The sequence below is a fragment of the Desmodus rotundus genome, chromosome 6 (genome assembly GCF_022682495.2).
Source record: "Desmodus rotundus isolate HL8 chromosome 6, HLdesRot8A.1, whole genome shotgun sequence".
Taxonomy (NCBI): Eukaryota; Metazoa; Chordata; class Mammalia; order Chiroptera; family Phyllostomidae; genus Desmodus; species Desmodus rotundus.
In genome coordinates this window covers 159345190-159352116 of record NC_071392.1, presented here as the reverse complement: position 1 = coordinate 159352116, position 6927 = coordinate 159345190, and the positions used below count along the sequence as shown (strand labels likewise).

General features: G+C 71.0%; 1 protein-coding gene across 2 annotated transcripts in view; it reads left to right on the top strand.

The window, feature by feature from the left end:
* The first annotated feature begins 686 nt into the window (after positions 1 to 686).
* The window catches only part of ELFN1 (extracellular leucine rich repeat and fibronectin type III domain containing 1), a 43304-nt gene continuing 37063 nt past the window's right edge, over positions 687 to 6927 (top strand). The window contains exon 1 of one of the 2 annotated variants that reach the window (XM_053926012.1): positions 687 to 791. The gene's annotated coding sequence lies outside the window, so the exon portion shown is untranslated. Of the gene's footprint in view, positions 792 to 4453; positions 4563 to 6927 lie in introns of those variants that run through there. The other variant, XM_053926013.1, reaches the window with a different exon arrangement.

Sequence of the window (6927 nt, the reverse complement as noted above, 5' to 3'; positions counted from 1 at the left end):
ACGGGGGTCGGTGGGAGGGAAACCCGCTGAACCGAACCTCCCGGGAGTCGGAAGGAGCCTGGCCGACCGCAGCCCCTCCCTCCCTCCAGCCAAGCGCGGGGGAGCAATGGGAGGGCCGTGGGAGGGCAAGTCCCCGCGGCCCGACCACCCCCTCGCCCGCACCTCTGCGTGTGCGCGCCCCCGCGGGCTGGGGATTTGCACTCTCGGACGCGCGCGCTCACACAGGGGCCGACTTAGGGTCAAGTTTCACGCGGTTCTCAGGGCTATGTGGACACGGCGGGGTCCACGGGCGCGTGCACGCGCCCCCCCCAGGCGCCCACCTCCCATCGGTACCGCGGGTCCGGACTCCCCGACCTTCGGGGGCTTCTGCTCCCAGCGGTGGGCTGGGCCGGGGGCAGGGGGCGCTCGAGGCCGCCTCCGGCCGCCCCCGCGCCGCCACCACCCGCCCTGCCGCGCTTCTCCACGGCACCTTCCAGCGCGCTCGGGAGAATGTGCTACAACCTCGGCCCCTCGGCGCCGCCGCCCCGCGCTCGCCCCGCGCTTGACGCAGTGAGCGCCGCAGCCGGGCTCCCGCCGCTCCGCTCCGGCCCCGGCGCAGGCCGAGCCCAGCCCGGCGGGCTCCGGGAGGGGCGGGCTGGGCGCGAGGGGGAGGAGATCTGTCTGGAGCCTGCGAGCCCGGAGGAGGAAGAGGAGGAGGAAGGAGGGGAAGCCGCCGGGCTCGCGGGGCCTGAGCACGCACGCTCCCCGCGCGGCGGCCGCGCCTCCAGCCCCGGGCCCGCACCTCGGCCCAGGTAGGAAGGGGCTTCAGGGGGAGGGTCTGCGGGGCGGGGGTCCCCGGTGCCGCAGCCGCGCGGCCAGCGTGTCCCCGCCCAGGGAGGGGGCGGGGAGGGATGCTTCCTTCCCCGGCAGCCGCGGGGGCGGGCGCGGGTCCCCCGCGGTTCTCGGGGCCCGACCGCCCGAGCCCCTCCGCCCCAGCCCCCGCGCCCTTGCCCGAGCGGCAGCGCCGGGGCCGCGTCTCTCCCACCCGTGGGGCTTTGTCTGCGGCTCGTGGGGTCCGCGATCCGGACTCCGCCCCTACCCCCGGGTTCCCAGGCGGGTGCCCCCGAAGTTAGCGGTCGCCGAGCCCCAGCCGGACAAACTTCCCTCCCCTGCGCCGCGCCTCACAGGGCGGGGACTCCGCGCCCCTCGAGCTGGGAGGCGCCGCGGGGACCCCGAAACTTTCCTGAGCGCAGAGAGAGCGAAAGGCGGGCTGGGCAGGGGCGGGGGGTTCTTGCAGCGGGCGCGCGGTGGGCGTCGCGGCGCGCCCCACGCTGGTCTGGAGACCCCCCATCCGGACCCTGTCTCGTAGTTGAGGGCACGCAGGGAGCGGACCGTGGGGCCCCGGCCTTCGCACCTCCCGCCTGGATGGGGCCGAGTGCCTCCCCGCGCCGCCGGACTCCTCGGAGGGGTGGTACCAGGACACCCCGGGCCCCGTGCGGTCGCTCCGCCGCCGCCACGCTCTCGGGGATTAACAGGCCCCCAGGACCCGAGCCTCAGCCGGGCAGGAAGCCGCGCCGCCGGGCTGCAGGCTGGGGTGCGACCCCCGGCCCGAGCTGGCTCCTCCTCTGCCACCAAGGTCCCCACCCTGTCGCCCTGCCCTCCAAGCCTCCTGCCCTCCTCCCGCTGCCTCCTCTCCGGCCTCAGGGTGTCGCCCCCCCAACTTTTTCCCTTCTCCAACTGCGTGGTGTGGCCTGTGGTCGTCCATCCGTCGGGGGCCGGGCCCGCGGGCAAGTGTCCAGCACAGCGCCGGGAACCCTCCTCCTGGACGGGGCGGGGTCCCCGGGGCCGGGCGGCTTCGCTGCTCTTCTCCCTCCCAACGCACTGCCCTCGTCCGTCGCCCCCTCTTCTGGGGGGCAGTGGGGAGCGGGATGCTCCCGGGGCAGCCTGGGGGGTGTGGAGAGCAGAGGGGCCCTGCGAAGCTCCCCAGAGGATTTGGGGTGTAGCCGCAGCTGCACATCTTGGGGGCTCCCCTTCCAGCGTCGCCTGCCTGCATCCCGAATCCCCAGGGGGATTTGACTTCCTCCTCCACTGCACCCCAAACTTGAGTGGATTGGAGGACTGGGGTGGTGGGGATTACAGGGCACTCATTCCCTTCTCCGGGTCTGCTGAGCCCAGCGCCAAGCAGCTTGGGGTCTGACCCCCCCCCCTCCAGCTGGCACCGGCCCACCCCCTCCGCTGACTGCGCTGACTCCGGGACCCCTGGGGCCCACAGCCTCAGAGTCTCTGTGAGTGAGGGCTCTGTCCCCCCCTCCCCAGCGTTGGGTCTGGGGAGCGGGAGGGGCCCGCGAAAGCGCAGGGGCCCTGACAGATGCCCCCAGCGCCGGTGGAGCCAGTGTCTCCGTGACGGAATTAATGACTTGCACGCAGGCCGCCAGTGTGTTTGGCCCCGGGGGAGGGGCGGCCCAACTGAGACGGGGGGGGACAGGTCGAAGCCGGAGAGGGGGGCCTCTGTTCCGGGAGGTGGGGCAGCGCTGAGGACCCCATGGCCCGTCCTGCTCCAGGCCCTTGTGCCCCTAACTGTGGGCTGGCTCTGTGAGTACGGGGGACCCTCCCACAGGGACCTCCACCCGCCCTCCCATTGGACCTCTGAGCCCCTCCGAGGACCCTTGCCCTTGAGCATCCAGACTTGTGAGGCCGTGCCCGCCGAGGGCCTGGGGCCGGTGTGTACACACAGGCAGGGGCTCAGCACTTGCGCCAGGGCGTCACGAAGGTCGTGATGTGACTGAGGGCAGGCACCTAGTGCCGTCCCCGAGACTCCAAGACGCCCGTCCGACAGCAGCCTGGCATTTCCCGAGCAAGAGCTGCCCGGCTGCTGGGTCTGGGGAGTCGGCCACTCTGGTGGGTTTGCCTGGGAAAGGCTGCTGGGGCCCACGTCCCCTTCTGTGTGCCCGCTGCACAGGGCTGGTGGGGCCAGAGGCTGGGCGGCCGCTTGCTGGGACCTCTGGAGAATGACCAGGGACCCCTTGGGGCAGGGAGGACCAGCTTCTCTCCAGTGGGAGCTGCAGCTGTGGGGTGTGGGGGTGTTCAGACCATGGGAGGAGGGGTCAGCCCTCCCTGGCTCTGTCCCCTGTGCCCAGGCCTGGCATTTCCGAGGCTTGCAGTACCCATCTGGTGACAGACCAGGGCCTGCCCTTGGCCTGCACCTGCTGGGCCAGGGTCAGGGTACGGGGCAGTGCAAGGAGATTCCACGGGGACTCGACTGCCCTTGTCCGTGTGCCTCACCCTGACCCCAGAGCGCCGATGCCTGCCCCCCGGACCCTGCATGTAACCGCGGGGCACGCAGGCTTCCTTCCCAGCCCTCCGTGTGGCTCTGCGCCGCCCTCAGAGAAGCCCCACCTGGCAGGAGGGGCGCCGCTCAGCGCCCGCTCCCCCTGCCTGGCCGACCCTCCGCGCCCAGCCCCTGCCCGGCCGCTCGCGCTGTGGCGGCTCATTCACAGCCTCTCCGTCCCCACACACTATAGGGTTTATCTTGATTTGCTGCCTTTGAATTGAGTCAACTCTTTTGTATGCTCGGTGAATTGCCCAGCTGCTGGCGGGAGCGGAGAGCGTGCCGGGGGTACTGAGGCCGGGAACCAGAGGCGGGCGGGGGACAGGAAGCGGGGAGGGGCGCGCGCGCCCAGGGGCCGGGCGGGGCCCCGCGGGGAAGGAGACGCCCGCCCCCCGGGGCTGGCCGAGGGCACTGCCGGGGCGAGGAGTCCGGACGCGAGGACGCTCTGTTCTGGGGGTCGGGGCTGCCTCTCCGGCTCCGCTTCGGGCGCGCAGAGTGGCGCGGGGCAAGCCTCGGGGCCTCTCTTGACTCAGTTTACTCGCCTGTAACGAGAAGGGGTTTCCGCAGACGCAGGTTGCGAGGGTCAAACTAAGCGGGGCGAGTGTGTGAGCCCCCCCACCCCGAGGCCTCCCAGAGGTTGGGGCGAGTGGGGGAAGGAAGGGGGCCAGGGGTGGGGGGCGCCCGGCGCCACCAGTGCCCCGCCCACGGCGGCCCCTGCCCTTAGGTCCCCACCCTCTCGCCCGCGGGCCGGGCCGACGGGACCCGAGAACCACTTGGCTCTGCTTAAAGTGAGGGGGTCGCGGGTGGCTCAGCCAGGCCACAGCTGTTGCGCGCTCCCCCACCCCGAGTACCGCCCCCGCCGCGCCCCTGCCGCGAGGGAGGGAGGGCAGGGTGGGACCGCCAGGAAACCCCCCAGCCCAGCCCCCTGCCCCCTGGGCTCCAGAGCGGCGGGGGGGGGGGGGGGACGAGCGAGATGAGGAGGAGGCCAGGCGCGCGGAAGGGGCTCGGCAGGGAGGGGACGAGGGGGAGGGCGAGCCTCGGAGCCGGACTCGAGCGGGAGGAGCGAGGGGGAGGGAGCGGAGCGCGGAGGGAGGGCGCGCGAGAACAGGGCCCCCCCTGCCCGGGAGGCGAGGGGCGGGGCCGCGCGCGGATCGATGGGCGAAGCTGGGGAGGAATTTCAATCCCCGGAGCGAAGTTAGAGCTTGAAGGACGGCGGCGGCGGCGGGCGCAGCACCGGGACCGCAGCGGCGGTCAGGTAAGCGTGGAGCCAGCGGAGCCCGCGTCGGAGAGCCAGCAGGGCCGGGACGCAGGACTCCTGCCACTCGCGGGGCGGCGCGGCCGACCCCCGCCGCGCGCCCCCGCGCGCCCCTGTTCTCTCCGTGCGCCCCCGGCCCTGGTGCGTCCCGGGCCCCGCGCGCCCTCCGAGCGCAGCGGGCAAAGTTGCAGGAACTTGGAGACGGTGGAGGGGGCGCTGGGTTCAGCCCGGCAGAGCGGGGGTCTGGGTCGGGGTCCCCGGTCCTCCCCAGTCGCTGTTGCACCGCGCACTACTGCTCTGTCGCCGGACCTGCCTCTTCCTTCGCCCCCACCCCCGCCGTCGGCACCCGGCCCGACGCCCCAGAACTGCTGCTCCCTGCGCTGCATCCCCACGGCCCCCTGCCCTTCCTTGCTGTGGTCCCTGACCCGCGTCCGTGCCCGCATCACCACCCGGACTTACTGCCCCCCCCCGCCCCCCCCCGCCCAGTGTTGCTGCGCCGCCTCACTCGGCACCGGCACCGGGGACGGTCCAGCCTTTGCTCCATCCCTCACCGCACCCGGGACCCGGGTCAGCGTCTTTCCTTGGGGGCAGGGGCACTGAGGCTCCTTGCCCTGACCTGCCTGGAAAGATAGGGGTCTCTTCTTGTTAAAAGTCACAGGTCACCTGCTTGCTGCTTAGGGTGGGGCCCCTGCCGGTGTTCCCCCTTCAACACAGACCCACAACCTCATCAAAATCACTCTCACAGGCATCAGTGGTGTGACCTTGGGGCAGGTAACCTGTCAGAGCCTCAGCTTCCGCATCCGAGAAGTGGGTGCAGCATGGCACCGTGTACCCTGTGGAAGGGGCCCCCCTGGGAAGTCTCAGCGCAGAGAGGGCCCCGGAGTGCTCTCTGGCAGGCATGAGGGCTCCAGCTCCGTTTGCAGCCCCCCAGCACAGACTCAGGCGAGCATGCGCACGGCCTGAGACCCCAGAGGCTCTGGGGACAGGCCCTTTTGAAGGATGTGGGGCTAGGGGAAAAGGGAAGGGCAGGAACCGCAGCCTCTGCCCAGCCCCGGAGGAAGCCAGCGCTGGGGGGCTTGGAAGCCATAGACGCTCTCCTCACTCCAGCCAGCAGGCCCATGGCCTCTCTGCCCCCTGCCCTTGAAACTTTCATCTGACAGTGGAGCAGCGCTGGAGGGCAGACGCACCACCCCATTGCAGGCACGTCCCACTTCATTAGAAAAGGAGACACCCCTGAGACAGAGGGACACCCCCCCACACACAGGGGGTGCCCACCTGCACTCCGGGTGTAGGGAGTGGAGCCCAGCTGGGCTCCCCACACTTAGGTCCTCATTTCTGTGGGCAGGAGCCCCTGGGTTGGAGAGGTGAGGAGCCCAGCTGCCCCTCCCACCCTCCCACCCCTGCCGGAAGCTGGACCCTGTTCAGCCCCCGGCCTGCGGGGGACCCCTGCCTGCGTGCTGTTCATGGTGGTACATTGTCTGACCAACCGACTGTGAGCAGGCAGCCTGTGGGAGAGGCCAGCACAGGCACCTTCCCCCAACCCCCACCTCAGGGTGGTCCTGGAGAGCAGGGGGCCAGTGGGGGTGCACTGGGGGCAGGCCTGGGGAGGAGGGAAACCGGAGTCCCTTGCCCTGTGCTCCCTCGGGGGTTCCTCTGGGAAACTCAGCAATTCTTCCAAGTGCCTTGGGCAGCAGGGGCCCCAGCTTGCTGCCCACGACCCAGGGCCACGGCCTGGACCCAGTGACCCTCACGGATTCCTAGAGGTTTGATGTTTGGCCCCTGAATGCCTCCTGTCTGCGTCACCTGCTCTAGGGAAGAAAGGCTCGTGGGACCACATTACGGCCAAGACTGGGGTCAGTGGGGCGAGAGGGGGCGTCTGCCTTGGCCCCGGGTCTGAGTGTAGCTGACGCAGGCTCACAAGCGCCCACGCCAGCTCTTCACGTCAGTGGACTTTCTAAATGCTCAGGAGCCCGCCCTCCTCGGACCACCAGCTCAGAGCCCCCACAGCCCCTTCAGCGAGGACCCCGTTCCAGAAGGTGCTGGAGCCACGGGAGAGATTCATGAGCAGAGGTGCGGGACCGGTGTTCGGGGATCTCGGCAGGAAGCAAGCAGGCAGACCCGTGGCTGACACTGGGGGGGGGGGGTTGGATAGTGCACGTTGGGGGGGCACAGGATGAAAAACGCATGTGAGTGACAGGCAGGAGATGGGTCCCCTGCACCGAGCGATGGCTCGAAATTTCCGGGCCTGAATCTGGAGTGAATGGTGGCACCGCCGTGGCCGTGTTGGGTACATTTGTCACCCCCCTTCTCTCCCCCGCCCCCCCCCCCCCCGCGCCCTTCTTCCCTCTCTGTTTTGTGTGGATTC